The 18,354-nt window shown below is 34.4% G+C and overlaps 1 long non-coding RNA gene across 1 annotated transcript in view; it reads left to right on the forward strand.

Annotated features, from left to right (window-relative positions):
• LOC132744158 (uncharacterized) overlaps window positions 1-18,354 on the forward strand; it is a 39,218-nt gene that overhangs the window by 13,492 nt on the left and 7,372 nt on the right. The window contains exon 2 of the long non-coding RNA XR_009627661.1: window positions 15,723-15,888. This is a non-coding gene — a long non-coding RNA (uncharacterized LOC132744158). The remainder of the gene's footprint in view (window positions 1-15,722; window positions 15,889-18,354) is intronic.

Consider the following 18,354-nt stretch of genomic DNA (forward strand, 5'->3'; position numbering starts at 1 on the left):
GCTAGGGGGTGTGGACGGTTACTTGCACTTTCCAGTACCGTCCATGAACAGGCTCAATCAAACGAGCCTGCAACATTTTCAATGGTGTTGTGTTGGACTTTCTTTAGGGATTCTGTTTGTCTCTGGGACTATATTATTTTCCACCCTCTTTAGAATAACTGGAAAAATTCTATGACCAGCCCCTCATCCAATTTGCATAAGTGTGCTTTTACAACTTCAAATAAATAGTATTTTGAAGAAATAAGCTGTCAAAGCTGATATTTAAAAGTATTTGATTGAAAAGATGTCTGATTTTTATTAGCTCGACTTTTTTTTTTTGAAAAAAAAAGTAGAGGTATTGTTACAGTCGCGGCGGTGTTGCCGTTGCCGTCCGCAAACTTGTACCTGGATCATAACTTTTTTTTATTTCTTGGTGTATTGTCTTCATACTTGGTCTTTTTTTTTTTACTATAAAGTCGTGGCGGCATTGCCGTTGCCGTTGCAGTCCTCAAACTTGTACCTGGATCATAACTTTTTTATTTCTTGGTGTATTGTCTTCATACTTGGCCACAACAACCCTTTGGACAAGACCTTTCATTAGACCACACTAACCTTGACCTTCATCCATAAATGACCTTGACCTTCAAGGTTAAAAGTCCAAATTTTGCTTGTTCATGCTGTTATTGGCTGTAACTTTGTTATTTTTGAATGGATTGTCTTCAAACTTGAACATAATAATCTTCAAGGATATCCCTTAAAAATAACCAGACAGACCTTGACCTTCACTCATAAATGACCTTGACTTTGAAGGTCAAGTTATTGAAATTTTCATTTTTTTGGCTATTATTGGCTGTAACTTTGTTATTTTTGAATGGATTGTCTTCAAATTTGAACATAATATTCTTCAAGGATAACCCTTAAAAATAGCCAGACAGACCTTGACCTTCACTCATTAATGACCTTGACTTTGAAGTTCAAATTATTGAAATTTTCATTGTTTTGGCTGTAACTGGCTGTAACTTTGCTATTATTGAAGGGATCTTACTTCATATTATAACAGAACATACTTAAGGACAAGACCTTGTTGTGACTTTACCACATGACTTCACCACGTGACTCCACCACGTGACTCCACCATATGACTTAACCACGTGACTTTACCACGTGACTCCACCACGTTACACAACCACACGACACCACCACATGACTTTACCACATGACTTTACCACGTGACTCTACCACAAGATTCCACCCAGTGACTCTCCCACGTGACTCCACCACATGAATCCACCACGTGACTCCACCACGTGACAGCACCACATGACAGCACAACATGACACCACCATGTGACTCTAACATGTGACTACCACATGACTCCACCACGTGACTTTACCACGTGACTCCACCACATGACTCTACCACGTGGCTTCACCATGTGACACCACCACGGGACCACATGACAGCACCACGTGACAGCACCATGTGACTCTACCATGTGACTCTACCATGTGACTACCACATGACTCCACCACATTACTTTACCACGTGACTCCACCACATGACTCTACCACGTGGCTTCACCACGTGACACCACCATGTGACCACGTGACTCCACCACATGACTTTACCACATGACTTTACCACGTGACTTTACCACGTAACTTTACCACGTGACTCTACCACGTGACTCTACCATGTGACACCACCACATGACTTTACTACGTGACTTTAACACGTGACTCCACCATGTGACTCTACCACGTGTATCTATTTATAGAATTTTCTATTTATAGAATTGCGTGTTTCTATTTATAGAATTGCATGTTTCTATTTATAGAATTTTCTATTTTTAGAATTGCATGTTCCTATTTATATATATATATATATAATTTAGTATATTTATATATACAAAATATATAGACAAAACTTATGTGACAAGACAGACCGATTAATTTTATAAAAAGGAAACGTTAAGATTTTGTTCAAACATTTCTTTGTTTGCTATAAGAGAAAGTAAAAAGTCGAGCGTTGCCCCCGCCCGGCAGTGGCTCTTGGTTTTTAGTTAATTTCGCAACTGGTTCATGCACAACAAGCAAATTGCTTAAAAATTTTATTATTTACTACAACAAATTGCCTATAATCAACCATGGGCACCCATTTCACAACAAAAATATTTTTAAAGTGACATTTATAATGCTCATTTTTTTCATCTTCAAGTTGATCTGAATTAACTATATATATCAAAACATTGCCTGTTACAATGGTGATTGACCAACACTTGATATTGAAATTTTTTTAGAATAAAATATAAATCTGCTTAAAAAAAACCTGGTGGATAGTTTTAGAAATTTCCTTGGGTCATGCAAATTTTTTTATCTTTCATGTTAAATAAATTATAAAATTGAAAAGAATAATGGCATAATGTAAACTTATTTTGACTTTCACCAGTTCAATACCTATGTACTTTTGGATGGGCATAATGTCACTTTAATTTCTTGGTGCTCAAAATGATAATAAGCCTGAGAATTAGAAATTAGTACAGCTTCACTCAAAGTAGTAAAGTTCTTAAATTCATGGTGACTTCAGAAAAAATGAAAATGCTTATTAAGTTATATATAATTTATGCAAATTATATCAAATATGATAAATTTATTTGCAATAAAATGACCAAGTTTTTCAAACATAATTGAACAATCTAAAGTTACATAAGTAAATTAGCTATCTTTTATTCTTCCCTTTCAATTAATTGGTGGTAACTTGATATGAATATACAAGTCATAAAACACCAGCCCTTAGGGCATGACCTTAGAGATCAATAAAGTCCATTACATAAGGGGCCATAAACCCCTGACTATGACCTAGTAAGTTACACTTACTGACATTCTGCTAATACCCCGGTCACATATTCACGGAATACGCTCACGGAAGAGCCTTGGATTAATTCCGGCATTGTCCGTAGCTACCTGTACTGGTCAGTAGCTCTCCGTATTGTAATCGTAATCAATGGTAGTAGTCTTTGTATATCCGTAGTGATCCTTGACAATTTTTGAACATGCACAAAAATTTGCTATGGAAAAATCAACCGTAGCGTATCCCTACTAGTCCGTACTGGTCTGTACGAAAACCGTACAAGTCCGTACTGATTCGTAGGCCCCAACTTGTTAAGGATTTCCACAGTTTGGTACGGTGAACTACGTATTTGTACGGTTACCCTACGTATAAGCTACGGTTTTGATACTGATTAATACGGCATTGTCACGGAAAGCCACGATCGTAATATGTTGTACTACAGAGAGGCAGGGATTAAAACGGTCTTATACGGTTTATTGCATTGCAACACGAAACGGTAAGGAATGGCACGGTCCACCACTGTTTAGTACGGATAAATCAAGTATCGTGTACTTTTTCAAGGGTATAACATAATATTACCTTCTTGTTAAAAACAGACATATTTGCGTTTTCATATTGCGAACATAATCGTGAACATTCAATAAATGATAATTGCCATTAATTGGCTGCAACTGTATATTGATATGGCTCGTGAGGCGGATTACATGCATAGAGTTAGAAAATAGATTAATGTCGTACTACAATTCTTAAGTACTGGAATAACATTTAACAAAACATTTCATCGTGAAATTGGAGTAAATATGTACATACAACAATGCAGTTGAAATTAAGAAATGATACAACGCAGTTCTATTTTATGGCAGTCTTTTCAACAAAGATAGTTTTGGCAATATATGTCTATTTTACGGAATAATCGCTTGTGCTAGATAAAAAAGCAGATTATTTGCGATTGATAGCAATGTTCTGTTGCTTTTGATTATTATCCCCCGCCGATGGAATCGGGAGGGGGATATAATTTTGGCGTTGTCTGTCCTTCCGTCCGTCCATCCGTCCGTCCGAATTTCGTTTCCGGAGTAGTTCTCTGCAACTACTGGCTGGAATTCAACGAAACTTTATGGGAATCATCAATATCAACAGGAGATGCCCATATCGTCGGCTTGTTCCGGTCCGACCCTTTAACTCAAAGTTATGACCCTTGATTAGTTATGTAGTAATTTTTTTGCATATAGAGTAAACATCGTTTCCGGAGTAGTTCTCTGCAACTACTGGCTGGAATTCAACAAAACTTTATGGGAATCATCAATATCAAGAGGAGATGCGCATATCATCGGCTTGTTCCGGTCAGACACTTTAACTCAGAGTTATGGCCCTTGATTAGTTATGGCAGTATGCATATGGAGTAAAAATCGTTTCCGCGCTACTTCTCTGCAACTACTGGCTGGAATTCAACGAAACTTTATGGGAACCTTCAATACCAAGAGGAGATGCGCATATCGTCTGCTTGTTCTGGTCAGACACTTTAACTCAGAGTTATGGCCCTTGATTAGTTATGCAATATGCATATGGAGTAAAAATCGTTTCCAGAGTAGTTCTCTGCAACTACTGGCTGGAATTCAACGAAACTTTATGGGAATCATCAATATCAAGAGGAGATGCGCATATCGTCAGCTTGTTTCGGTCAGACCCTTTAACTCAGAGTTATGGCCCTTGATTAGTTATGTAGTATGAATATAGAGTAAAAATCGTTTCCGCACTACTTCTCTGCAACTACTAGCTGGAATTCAACGAAACTTTATGGGAATCATCAATACCAAGAGGAGATGCGCATATCATCGGCTTGTTTTGGTCAGACACTTTAACTCAGAGTTATGGCAGTATGCATATGGAGTAAAAATCGTTTCCGCGCTACTTCTCTGCAACTACTGGCTGGAATTCAACGAAACTTTATGGGAATCTTCAATACCAAGAGGAGATGCGCATATCGTCGGCTTGTTCCGGTCAGACACTTTAACTCAGAGTTATGGCCCTTGATTAGTTATGCAATATGCATATGGAGTAAAAATCGTTTCCGGAGTAGTTCTCTGCAACTACTGGCTGGAATTCAAGAAACTTTATGGGAATCATCAATATCAAGAGGAGATGCGCATATTGTCAGCTTGTTCCGGTCAGACCCTTTAACTCAGAGTTATGGCCCTTGATTAGTTATGTAGTATGAATATAGAGTAAAAATCGTTTCCGCACTACTTCTCTGCAACTACTGGCTGGAATTCAACGAAACTTTATGGGAACCTTCAATACCAAGAGGAGATGCGCATGTCGTCGGCTTGTTCCGGTCAGACACTTTGACTCAGAGTTATGGCCCTTGATTAGTTATGCAGTATGCATATGGAGTAAAAACCGTTTCCGCGCTACTTCTCTGCAACTACTGGCTGGAATTCAACGAAACTTTATGGGAACCTTCAATACCAAGAGGAGATGTGCATATCGTCAGCTTGTTCCGGTCAGACACTTTAACTCAGAGTTATGGCCCTTGATTAGTTATGCAGTATCCATATAGAAAAATATTTGTTTCCTTGCTACTTCTCTGCTACTACTGGCTGGAATTCAATGAAACTTTATGGGATACTAAGAGGAGATGTGCATATAGTCGCCTTGTTCCGGTCAGATACTTATAACTCAGATTTATGGCCCTTGATTAGTTATGTAGTATGCATACATCTCATTGGCATTTCCAGATTTTACTATTCAACACAAAGTAATGGCTCTGTTATTGCCCTGAATATTTATCAAGTTCAAAGAATATTACTGTTTATGCCATGATTAATATATAAATTAAGCCTTATACCTTCAGTTGTTGTGATAATAAATAACCAGTACTCGGCGGGGGATATAAATTCAACGAATTTGCTTGTTTAGAATACATTGTGTGATGTCCTATATAACATTTAATTTGAATTTTTAAATTGCGGAAGCTACTTTTAACCATGAACATGTTACTTAATTTATCATAATATCTGAAATTTTTGTTTATATTTTCTTGTATGTTCAATATTATTCCTTTTTTTTTGGCAAAAATATAGAAGTCTATGAACTTGAATCACAAACTTCATTTTGGCTAGTTACGCTCTTAGTAAAATGTGGTTTGGTATGTTCTAGGTAATGACTGCTTTCTTGTTGTTTTATTTCAAACTTTCACTCTACCATTTAGCTTTACTGGGGGCGAGGACCTCAGGTGCGCCTTTGTGTTTTACTTTAGGCAAAATATTGCACCTGCAGAGAACCATCGACATTTTGAAACTTACATGCTAGGTTTTCCATGCGAAAGAATCAAAAGTCCCTGGTGGTTTTCGAAATTCATTGCAGTTCAGTGCAATGATTTGAAGTCAGTAAACATAAAGAGCTCAGCCTCGGTCGGACACACCTTTCTGTTTTTGTTGTTGTTTTTTTTTTTCAACAATTTTTTTTTTGGTCTTAAATGTCAGCTGTACAAATAAGTAGGTTTTTAAAAAAAAAAAATAACTTCTGACATGAAGTTTTAAGATAATAAACATTTGAATTAATTATATAGACAATAACAGTTAAATTTCTTATTGAAATAAAATATTTTATCAATCTCTAAGATCACTTTTTAGTTAAAAAAAAGTATGTGTCAGTATTGTGAATAGCAGAGAAATTTTCAATGTAAACATGAAGTCAATTTTTGAAAATTTTTGTTTTATGTGTCAGGCAATTCATTATCAAATAAAATCACACTTAAGTATGAAGGTATGTTAAGATGCCATTTTTCTAGTTTGTGGAAAATTTGATGCGATAATCTGACCTAAAATTTCTCATCCCGGCTATAATTCAATATAGTGAAAACTTCTTCAATACTATTGAATCATCATGTCGTGCATATATCTGTATCAAATATATCGGTTTAAAGCGTAAAATACCCTTGCAAAACGGACACCATCTGTACAAAATAATTTATAGTTATATCATTTGTAACTCTATTTGAAATTTTATTTTTTAATGGAGAAGAATGATACTATGGTGCAAATATAAAAAATAATTTTCGTAGGCGATAAAAAAATTCAATACGACAAAATCAGCTTGAACGAAACGCATACCCTACTTGCAAAAATATATCGAAGCTTAACCATTTATAATATAATTTTAAACAAAAAGTTAATGTTCATTTAAAAGAGGAATGATACTTTATTTCAAATACTGATTTAAGTTTCAAATGATAAGGCTCATCTGTTCTCACCGATTATTAAAGAAATGAATACAATAAAATCGGCACGTAAAAGACCTAAGTAATAACAGATTTGACAGAAATTTTTGTTGATTTTAAGTAACAAAAGTAGGCATGCATGCATTTGCACATACCTCTCTTCTGATACCTTTTTTCAAAATTTGCAATTCTTTCTTTAAAAAAAAAACAAAGGTCATTTTGGATTGATACAAGGTCCACGAGAGGTTACCCTGGATATCAAAAGACTGCAAATGAAAAAAAACACATTAGTTTGGAACTCACGGTAACAAATTTATTAACATTCTAACGCAACACTATAACATGTTGTCAATGGGTGCGCGATGACTTGTTTCAATTTATATTGCATTTGATACAGCTTTCTGGAATTTGTAGATGGTTATAACACTAGGTGCTAAAATGGGACCGAAAAATAAAGCCGTGATAAAATAAAAGCACTGAATGTACTGATGGGGAGGCTATGACAGAATGTTTCAGACTTATAGTTTCTTTTCTTTTTGCTTAAAATGTGCTGTTATTTCAATTATTACCAAAATAAGAAGATAATTATGCACATTGCTCTATTTATCCTTACTGTTGTGTTCCACCATTCATATATATGGTTAATATGTTTGACTATTCATTTTGTTAATATTCCAGAACATTTCATTGAGGTCTACATTCGGACTGTTAATCATGCAAATTTTGAAAAACCTAAACTGTCAATAATAAATGACATACCAGCAAGTATGACGACTGTTCATTATAAGATAACAATAACATTTTACAACTGACTGTTCCTTATCAAAATATTCTAGGACTGTTCATCATAAATACTTAATGTCATTTTAATATCATTGAATGATAATAACAACTGCAAGTAATGCAACATTTTTATTGAACATAAAAATTATACATATTTACATATACCATAATTGAGATCAATAAGATACTGTCTTGTGATGAGTATTAACATTCATGCTCTACGGACAGAAAGTTGTCTTCTCCCGAAGCAAATCTCGAATAAAATCACGTTTCAGAAAATTATTCCCATTTCATTACTCGTCGCTGACTTTGACGGCTTCGGATAATATTAAAGCTAAATGTTTCTTGAAAAAATACATATCTTCAAAGCTTATTCAAAATTGAATCAACCTAAATGAAAATTGATCAGGAAGTTATATCTTCTTTTTTTACCGTCAACACTCAACCAACTTATGGTAGTTAATCGATAGATTCTACATGTATTTTTAAACCTCACTAGCTTGAAATATATACTGCGGAAAATCTGTTGTAAACAGGGTGTGCGGTTATTACGTAGGGTTTTCTCTGTCGACCATTTCCCGCAAATAGATGAGGACATCGAAGTGTCAGTGCTATGAATGGTGTTATAAATAGCGTGTTTTGGAAGTTTTTGTTGAAACTTCTCCAAATCCCTCCAGAGGCGTGCACGTCGCGGAGAAGGCACACGGCAGGTCAAGGTCAAGTCATCTCAAGTACCAGAGGTGATTGTTTGACCTGTCGTGACTTACTCTGGAGGTTTCGCTAATGAATGCCGTTTTTGTTGTCGTCAGTCAGGAAGTTGATGCCTTGACAGTATTGTCGTCTCCTTTACCACCAACGATCGAAGAATGGGCTACCAGGAAGATTCTGCATGAAAAAGACGTCCCTTATGCTATAATCTCGCGCCGAGTATAAATGAACTTAAAACACACACACTTTTGTTGAAAAAAAAACAAAAAAAAACAACAACACATTTTCTGTTGTAATTTTTCAAGTGTTGTAAAATGAATATGAAATTCCTCTTATGCCGCCGATTATTTTTAGAACACAAACATATAAGTTCTTTTTATTTGATTTATTAGTCCCCTACGGAGGGTTTACCCTCCGTCCGTCTGTCTGTCTGTCTGTCCATCTGTCTGTCAGTCGGTCAGTCCGTCCGTCCACAAAACTGGATCCCGCGATAACTTGAAAAGTACTGAAAATATTTTTATGAAACTTAATATATGGATAGATGGCAGTATGGAGATTAAGCACGTCTGTTTCTTTTCTTCCTATGTTGAAAATTCTGGTTGCTATGGCAACAAATAGGCTGAAAATATGGCAAATTTTACACATAAACTGGATCCAGTGATAACACAAAAAGTACTGGAAATATTTTTATGAAACTTGAAATATGGGTAGATGGCAGTCTGGAGATAATGCACGTCTTTTTCTTTTCTTCCTGTGTTGAAAAGTCTGGTTGCTATGGCAACAAATAGACTGAAAATATGGCAAATTTTACACATAAACTGGATCCAGTGTTAACGCAAAAAGTAATAGAAATATTTTTATGAAACTTGTAATATGGGTAAATGGCAGTCTTGAGATTATGCACGTCTTTTTCTTTTCTTCCTATGTTGAAAATTCTGGTTGCTATGGCAACAAATAGGCTGAAAATATGGCAAATTTTACACATAAACTGGATCCAGTGATAACACAAAATGTACTGGAAATATTTTTATGAAACTTGAAATATGGGTAGAATAAATTGGCAGTCTGGAGATTATGCACGTCTTTTTCTATTCTTCCTGTGTTGAAAATTCTGGTTGCTATGGCAACAAATAGACTGAAAATATGGCAAATTTTACACATAAATTGGGTCCAGTGTTAACGCAAAAGTAATAGAAATATTTTTATGAAACTTGTAATATGGGTAGATGGCAGTCTTGAGATTATGCATGTCTTATCTGTTCTTCCTATTTTGAAAAAATATTGGTTGCTATGGCAACAAATAGGCTTAAAACATGGCAAATATAACAATATTTGTGATTAGTCAAAAAGAGCTGAAAATGTTTATGAAATTGCATCCTTAATTCAAGAATTTTGCTTTTAAAAATGTTGTATTTTGGTAACGGATGTTTCAAATATTAACTTTAGAGTGTACTTCAGTCCGTCTGTCTGTCTGTTCATAAAAACTGTTTCCTGTGATCACTTTTAAAGAACTTTTCCAACAAATTTACTTAAAATAGAGAAAAATTGAAACATTAGTGAATGGCCAATGGCCCTTCAGAATGTTGATGGGGTTCTAATTGGTAGGGAACTTATGGATTGCTTGCAAAACTATGATAATAATGCTTGTTCAAAAAAACATTAATCACTTCAGCGCGCGCAAATATTGTTTTCAAATTTAAGTTTCGTAAGATATGTTGATGAATTCCCGATGCTAGACCGTGAGTGTAAGTCATTCGTATATACATGTATATGCGTTTTTTGTTTTTGTTTTTTTTTAAAGCTTCTTATTCTTTAATATTTTTATGCATCTCATAATCTGTATTGAAAATTTGAATTTTATTACACATAGACTATCAAATTATGATGTGTTGCCCTAAAATTGAATAAACTTTCTAATTACACAATACGGGATCATTCATTTGATTGAAGACTGATCTTTGCGTCTTTCTCTGAAATAATTATTTCCTTGTTAAAACATATTTGACCACATATTTCTGTCATTTAACTGTTCACTTTACTTCTGATTTTTGTTGTACCGAAACACATGTTTCTATTTGTGTTTTCTAATCAATTCGAATTTATAATCAGTTTAATGGGATCACCACCGGGTAAACGACTACTAGGTACTTTGGTCATGTTTTTTACCCCAAATATTTGAATGTTTCTATTGGGATTAAAATGAGCCTAGTTAACTAAACAACTGGTTGTATAAATCCCTGACCTTTCTGATTATGAGATTAGTGGATAATATTAAGACTTTCACTACAAAATATTCCTAAACAAAAGAGCACATGTTTAAATTTATTCCTATACAAATAAAAGATCAGAGTAGGGATCTGTTAATTGCCAGACATATTTTTAAAAGATACTTTTATGTTAAAAGTTTGATTAATGAATTATGTAAGATGAAAATATAAGTATTGCTTTTTTTATTTTGCTAATGTAAAATGTAATCATGTGCTGAAATTTTGTCGAAGGGTCCTTACGGGTTTTGTAGTTAAATAGTTTTTTTTTTCAGCGATAAGGGTTCAAGAATATAATGTTTTCAAACTATATGTTCATCACCATCAGTGAATTTTTAGTTAAATGTATGCAAAATATTTACTAACAGCTATATAATATAACGGTTTATGAGCATTTTCCGTGTACAGCCTCCTAGGGTGTACTAATAAGTTAGTTTTCCTTAGTAATATCACGTGTCTCTGATGTAAGCGACAGTTTACCATTATTTGTATTTAAAAAAATATTAAGGACTATAAATGGTTTATAACAACAAAAGAACATGCATGATATTGAGACTACGGTGTTGCAACGTTCTAGTTAATGACCCGTCATAAACAGTTGGTCGCTGCGTAGTAATTGGAAAATTGTTATCAAAAATAATAAAGAATATTTGCCACCTAATTAAAGCATTTACTTATTAATTTTTATTTATGCTTTTTGTTAAAAAAATATTGATAGTTATTATGTAGAAGTGTTTTCATACCAGAACTATTTATGACCAACGTATGACTAAACCTGATTACCGCTGCAGTATGACGTCACGGAGTAGTAATTTTAAAAAAATAAACAAACAAAATCAAGAATTTTTCAGAGAAATTTTTTTTTATTATCTTTACAAATTGCAGATATGAAGAATGAAAATATTTTCATATTGTAAATGTCTGTGATGAGTGATGAGTCAGCTTAAATAAATCAAGGTACTATTTTTTGACCTGATTTACCGCGGCAGTAAGATTTGACAAATGGTATTAACATTGGGGAGGCTTAGCCTCCCGAAAAATTATTGCATTTTTCAATTTATTGGAACCAATGAGTGACCTCTGCTTTTTACTTAAGTTGTAAACAAGAAATGTTGTTGGACGTTACTACTTATGATACTTAATGCATAATTTAATAGCTGAACCAATATGCAGCCTGCAATGAAAATACAACTGCGTCGTATCATATTTTATTTTCAACTGCGTTGTATCATTTTATACAAATTATTATTTTCTTGGAAAATAAACATTTCTTTTTAATTAAATTTTAGTAAATGATGCAAAATAATATTTTGAAGTTTATGGTGAACTCTGAAACGGGTATATAATTGATTTGAAGGAAAAAACGATTGATAAAGCAATATCAACTGCGTCGTATCCACATAATTTCATAAAAATTCTGCTCAGCTTCGAGTTGCAAGTTCGCTATAACTTTTGTTTTACAAAATAGTTATTCAAGCAACATATACCTAACAAACCGGAAAATAGTGGAGCGTGTTGATACATAATATCTGGTTTTAGGTCATTTCCAACAAAAAGAGTTATAAACAAAAACATACATTTTTTGTTCCAAGATGGCGGCCTTTGTTTACATTTTGTAGGATACGACGCAGTTTTAATTCCCAGCCCTGTCATACAAAAATGCTAGAACAGTCTTGAAATTTAGGGAAATTAAAATTTACACACAGTAAAAAATAAATTTTACTGAAAACTCACAGTATAACTAAAAACATTGTACCCTTTACATGGCAGACCATTCCCCTCAATAATGTTTTAACCCATTACTTCATGAGCATTTTGTGAAAAATGGCTGTTTTCATTGAAAAGTATCCCGTTACAAGTTCAAATTGCTATAATACTATAAAAACTGCTTCAACACTAATCAAACTTGGCACAAATGTTGACTGGACCATTGTCCTTGCAACAACATGCTCAGGCTTAAATTTTCTGTTACCATGGCAACGAGGGGACATCTCAAAATTGCCAAAAATCACTATTTTGCGTTGATTTTTTCCACCATAATTGATTTCAAAGTGCTGCAACTTCTCAATGGATTGAGATAGAGTCAAATGCTTTTCAGCGTTGGTTACACGTTACCTTATGATCAATCTGGGGTCATTTATAGCCTCTCACAAGTCCAAAATTTTCTTGGCGATGAGGGGGACTCCGCCCCCCTTCAACCCCCCCCCCAAACAGAAGGGGGCACATCCCCCTTCTGGCAACCCCCTGATGTATCTTTTGGTTGGGGGGCCGCGCCGAAAAACTGGTCAACAAAAAAGGGGGGGGGGGGTGAAAAAGGCGTTAAAAGGCGTGTATATGAAGTAATGGGTTAAAGAGACAATAATCTATTGTACTTTTCACAGAGCATACAATTCCCCTTCCAATATTCAAGTTTTTTCTATAAATACAGGATTTATTTTCATCAAATGGTATGAAAATAAACATGGCCCCAAATGAAATATGATAATTTTCATACCAGCAGGTGAAAATAAATCAATGTACATTTCATTTCTAAATCATCAGCATTATTATCATCATCACCATCATTATAATTATCAATGTCAGAAAAGAATTGTTCTTGGTGAAATTAATAAAAGGCGAGGGAAAATGTTTGCCCAATAATATAAAATATGAAAGATTGACAACAGAAGGGGACTTATGGACATTTGCCACCCTGTAGCTAAAAGTTTTAAATGCAGAATTAACATCCCTAAGAAGGTGCTATTGATCATTAACATGGGTTTATTATATTCATAATTATACCCCCAAAAACGAAGTTTGGGGGGGTATATAGGAGTCACCCGGTGGTCGGTCGGTTGGTCCAGACGTCCGTTGCATTTTCCTTGTCCGGAGCAGAACTTCAAGACTAATGGTTGGAATTCAATATAACTACATACAATGGTCAAGCACATTGAGAGGAAGTGCAGTGCACAAAAACCATTACTCTATCTTGAAGAACCATAACTATCTAAAGTAATTACAGAGTTATTGCCCTTTGTTGCTTTTCCATTGCTTTTTTTTGTCCAGACCATAACTTGAAGACTAATAGTTTGAATTCAATATAACTACATACAATGGTCAAGCACATTGAGAGGAAGTGCAGTGCATAAGAACCATAACTCTATCTTGACTAATTACAGAGTTATTGCCCTTTGTTACTTTTCCTTGTCTGGGGCATAACTTGAAAACTACTGTTTGGAATTCAAAACAACTTCATACAATTGTCAAACACAATAAGGGGAAGTGCAGTGCACAAGAACCATAACTCTATCTAAAGTAATTACAGAGTTATTGCCCTTTGTTACTTTTCCATTGATTTTTTTGTCCGGACCATAACTTAAAGACTTATTGTTGGAATTCAATATAACTACATACAATGGTCAAGCACATTGAGAGGAAGTGCAGTGCATAAGAACCATAACTCTATCTTGACTAATTACAGAGTTATTGCCCTTTGTTACTTTTCCTTGTCCAGGGCATAACTTGAAAACTACTGGTTGGAATTCAAAACAACTTCATACAATTGTCAAACACAATAAGGGGAAATGCAGTGCACAAGAACCATAACTCTATCTAAAGTAATTACAGAGTTATTGCTCTTTGTTACTTTACCATTGCCTTTTTTGTCCGGACCATAACTTGAAGACTAATGATTGGAATTCAATATAACTTCATACAATGGTCAAGCACATTGAGAGAAAGTGCAGTGCACAAGAACCATAACTCCATCTTGACTAATAACAGAGTAATTGCCTTTTGTTACTTTTCCTTGTCCAGAGCATAACTTGAAAACTACTGTTTGGAATTCAATACAACTTCATACAGTTGTCAAGGACATTAAAAGGAAGTGCAGTGCACAAGAGCCATAACTCCATTTTGACAAAATACAGAGTTACTGCCCTTTGATTCTTTTCCTTGTCAGGAGCATAACTTAAAACGTACTGGTTGGAATTCAAAACAACTTCATACAATGGTCAAGCACAATAAGAGGAAGTGCAGTGCACAAGAACTTTAACTCTATCTTCAGTATTTATAGAGTTATTGCCCTTTGTTCTTTTTCTTTGTCTTTCTGGACTTATTACAGAGTAATTCAATTAAACTTCATCAATGGCCAACCACATTGAAAGGAAATGCAACATATAAGAACCACAACTATCTTTAATTGCCCACAACCATAACTCTATATTTCAATTCTTTTACAAGGTATTCTGTTACTAAGTAACATCCTCATTTCCAAAGCAGTCTTGTGGGGGTATTAATCGCATTTAGTGATAGTTCTAGTTCGTTATGATTATAACCTACAAGTACATGAGCTTAAATTGGTAAAGGATACTTTATAATTTATTGGATTAGGAATCATAATATATCTAGGGTTTCTGGACAAACATCATATCTGTGCTTCATCATTGGATATCTAAACAATTTTTTTATGCATTTGGGCAAAATTCTGCCCTTCAAACATTTGAGATCTAGGCAGGGGCCAGATACAATTTTAAAGGATGGAGGGGTCCAAGTGCTCAAAAGATACTTTTTAGCTCATCTATTCGAAGAATAACTACCATCCACGCCCTGGAAACAAAGTGATCCCTCGGAAGCGTTGATCTCAACAAAATTACAAGATAACTACAGACTCGGTTTGATTGAGTCTGTACATGAGGGGTCATATAAAGTGCAACATCCCTCACGCCCCTTAGCACCGGCTTGAGCAGTACTCAATTCTCAACTGGCATCAACACCCACTGCTGAGATTTAGCAAAAATCTGCTTAATAAGTGTACACAAAGTCAAACAAATAACTAGAATGGAAACAGCACATGTTAGCTAAAAATTATAAAATAAGATAAAAAAAGATCAACAAGGAACGCTTAAGTCTGATGTGTTTTTTTTTTCTTCACTTTTCAGTGTGTAGTCTCAGGAGCTACTTGAGAAAGAAGAGGAAGAGAGACAGCGAATTGAAGAGGTGCTAAGTTCGGAAGTGGTTGAAGAGGGTTCATTACCTGGTAGCAATTCAATTTCATCAATTGAGATATGTGGTAACACCACTTCCAGAGCCTGCCAGACATCAGAGGTGAGTTACATTACTACTGTATTAAAATCAAGATTTCAGATTAAAGTTTTGGTGCAGTTAAATATTGTAAGGGACATGTACAAATACTTATCATTTTACATGCAAGAACATAGAATGTAATCCTTATTAGTCCCCTACCGGTTTAACCGGAGGGGACTTTAGGTTTACCCTCCGTCCGTCTGTCTGTCTGTCTGTCCGTCTGTCAGTCCGTCCGTCCACAAAACTGGATCCCGCTATAACGCAAAATGTACTGAAAATATTTTAATGAAACTTGATATATGGATAGATGGCAGTATGGAGATTATGCACGTCTTTTTTTTTTCTTCCTATGTTGAAAATTCTGGTTGCTATGGCAACAAATAGCCTGAAAATATGGCAAATTGAATACATAAACTGGATCCCGCGATAACGCAAAAAGTACTGAAAATATTTTTATGAAACTTGATATATGGATAGATGGCAGTATGGAGATTATGCAAGTCTTTTTTTTTTTTTTTCCTATGTGGAAAATTCTGGTTGCTATGGCAACAAATAGCCTGAAAATATGGCAAATTGAACACATAAACTGGATCCCGCGATAACACAAAAAGTACTGAAAATATTTTTATGAAACTTGATATCTGGATAGATGGCAGTATGGAGATTATGCACGTCTTTTTTTTTCTTCCTATGTTGAAAATTCTGGTTGCTATGGCAACAAATAGCCTGAATTTCAAGATTTCTGATTTAAATTTTTCAGCTTTTTCACTATAAGTTCTTTATTTCTTAAGGTGTTTACTTCAAACTTTAAATATAAGTTTCTGGTCATCAACCACATCATATGTGACAAGGTTTACAACTCTAGCACAAAAATTATCAGTATTACCTCCCTTGAACTTTTTATGAAAAAAATGTTGTCTTTTTTAAATAACTTCTTTATTTCCTAATGTATCTACTTCAAACTTCATATATATGTTTCTTATTATCACTCAACATTTTTGAGAAGGTTAAATACTCTAGCAAGACTATTTCCAGAATAATGTCCCCCTTGAACTTAGATTTTTTTCGAGAAATTGGTATTTTTCACTTCAACTTCTTCATTCATTATAGGATTTACTTTAAAATCCCACATCGTAATAATATGACAAGGTTGTATAAACATAATTTCCTTACTAGGCAGGGAAACTGAACACATTACTGTGATATAGACAAACTTAGAACTCAAAAGATTTAAGTTCATTCATGTCATTCATTCACTGGTAAAATTGACTGGCCAATGGCCCATCAGAAAGTTGCTGGGGTTCTAACCGGTAGGGGACTTATGGATTGCTTGCAATACTATGATAATTGCTTGTTTACCTAAGACCTTAGAACATAGAATGTAATCCATATTTACCTAAGACATAAGTTACTTTCCAAATAGTTAGCTGGCATTGCTGTATTTCATAATAATCTTGATGACCAGTATGACCTCTAAGTTTGTCAGGAGGGAAAATTCAAATTCCTGGCACTTGGAATGTTTTTATATCAATTGTTCATCTTTCTAAGCTATAACCATCATCGTTTTTGGTCAAGATATTAAGTGCATCAAGTTAAGCATGTAATTCAAGTGTTAATTGCATATTTCGTTATTTGTTAACTCTGTTAATTTACATTTTCTAAATTATTCCTGTCAATATGGCTGCCATTTTAAGAAATTCCTGTCTTTCCTGCCAGACTGCCAGGCCAAATGGAATGTTATGATTGGTCAATTGTGACAGTCCTGGCTATTTCAGAGTCTATATAAGTAGCCATGACAGGCTGTGTTCAGTTTGCATTTTGGCTTTAAATCCTGACAGTCGCGAAAACTAGTGACAAGAGCATTTTGTAATATTTTCATGGAAACTTCTATTGTTGAATCTAGCAAATTTAGTGCTATTCAGAGTTGAATAAAGAAATTGTGGAATTAACTTTTTATCAATAAAAGTTGTTATTTGAACAATTTTTGACTTAGCTTACAATATTTTGATATTCCTGATATTTAAAGGTATATAAAAAGAAAAAAAATCACTCTGAGAGATTTTTTTATTCTATCATTTTTGTGAAGTTGGCGGCCCAGTGGCCGACAGCTAAATTTAAATTTTAATGCTGAAGAAATGTTATTTTAACAATAAAACGGCATTTAATGAAGTTCTAAAGACAATTATTGTTATTTAAAGGATTCCGGGGAGGGCCGACCGCTAATGTTGTAAGAACTTGGGCCCAACCCGTTTGCTTTTGCTGTTTAGAATACATATGAAATTTGTATCTGTATTGTATATACATGTATATAGCAATAAAATATGATTAAACTAAATTTAAAGGATGTATAAAAAGAAAAAAATCACATTGAGAAATCTTTTTCATTTGATCATTTTTGTGAAGTTGGCGGCCCAGCGGCTTAGCGGCCTAAACTTTTAATGTTGTCTTAGTTTTGGAAAAGAATTGAAAACGACTCTTAATTAACTT

Source organism: Ruditapes philippinarum, unplaced genomic scaffold, assembly GCF_026571515.1.
Source record: "Ruditapes philippinarum isolate M1 unplaced genomic scaffold, ASM2657151v2 ctg283_1_1_1_1, whole genome shotgun sequence".
NCBI classification, from domain to species: Eukaryota; Metazoa; Mollusca; class Bivalvia; order Venerida; family Veneridae; genus Ruditapes; species Ruditapes philippinarum.